Source organism: Triticum dicoccoides, chromosome 3B, assembly GCF_002162155.2.
Source record: "Triticum dicoccoides isolate Atlit2015 ecotype Zavitan chromosome 3B, WEW_v2.0, whole genome shotgun sequence".
Lineage (NCBI taxonomy): Eukaryota > Viridiplantae > Streptophyta > Magnoliopsida > Poales > Poaceae > Triticum > Triticum dicoccoides.
The window spans coordinates 79341869-79343222 of record NC_041385.1 but is presented as its reverse complement, the minus strand read 5'-3'; positions in this window follow the sequence as shown (position 1 = coordinate 79343222).

Genomic DNA, 1354 nt, shown 5'->3' with positions numbered 1-1354 from the left:
AGCATGGACTGGTACAAAAAATTTACAGCTGATGCATCAGTGTGTGCCTTATGGCCATCCATGCTGGCAATTCCGCGCCTGCGCTTCCAACCTCAATCTGATATGCCGACAACAGTGTCCGACACGACTGCATGCATACCCATGACACTGATCATGGCTGGGCACATCATTGAAGAAGAGAGGGAACAGGAGGGCGGCTGGGACATGTAAAAAGGAAAAATATTAATCAATGGCATTGCATGGCACCATGGCCGTCCGCCATTGTAAGTTGCCGTCGCATGTTGCAGAGCGCTTGGAGGCAACAGATGGAATACTACATCGATGGTGTTCTTTTCAACCTGGCTTTTCCTGGACAAAATCAGAACACACAAAGATGCTAATGAAAAGCCTTGCCATGGCATAACAGGAATCGGCCAGAGGAGGATCAACGAACAACCTTGCCATGACAAAACAGGAATCGACCGGAGGAGGATCTGAGACCCGTGATTCGCCGCTGATAGAACTCGCCGCCGCCAGATCAAAATCAGAACACACAGGGAGGCAAACAATCAGCCTCGTCTTGCCGTAACAGGAACTGACTGGAGGAGGATTTAGGAGGCAAGATCCGCCGCCCATTGTGAGAGGTAACGCTTAGATTGCATCCTGTAGTGGTGAAATTGACAGAAGGAAATACTGGGGCCAAGGGAAGAGAGGTGATTTGTGGCTACCAAATCAAATTTGAAGGCTAAATTTAGTTTCCTTTGCTGAGTCCTGAGATATTAGAAAAGGGGCTGCCTATCGTTCTTGAGAACATGAGATTTTTCTGTTGGGTTAACGAAGATGAAGGAGAGTCGTGTGAGGCTAGGACACAGGCAAAGAGCATCTTCAATCTGCTTTTTGTAATAGTTATAAGGATCTTCAGTTTTTTCTTTTGATAAACTAACAATCTTCAGGTTTTTTATAAACTAACGATCTTCGGATGTGCTACATCACACGGCTCATAATTTGGAGTTTATTTATTTATTTTTTCAACATGGGTACTTTGAAGGAGCCATCGGAAGATCTCAACCGTAATAATTTGGCCCCATCAGATTAACGGCTCCTAATTACTGATTAACGTGAGAATTTCTTGGGAGTCTGTAATTAGTATAGGTATAGATAGATAGATAGATAGATAGATAGATAGATGCGACGAATTTTGGCCAATATTATAGTTTCTTTGGATTTTATCATGTGTTCATTCAAGCGTTTGATATGTCCAATTTGAGCTTAAATTACCCACGCATTTTTGAAGAGAATGACAAAACAAAAGATCAAATGAATGAAAAGATATGAATGAAAGATGAGGTATTTTTTCGCAAAAAAAGAAAGCTAA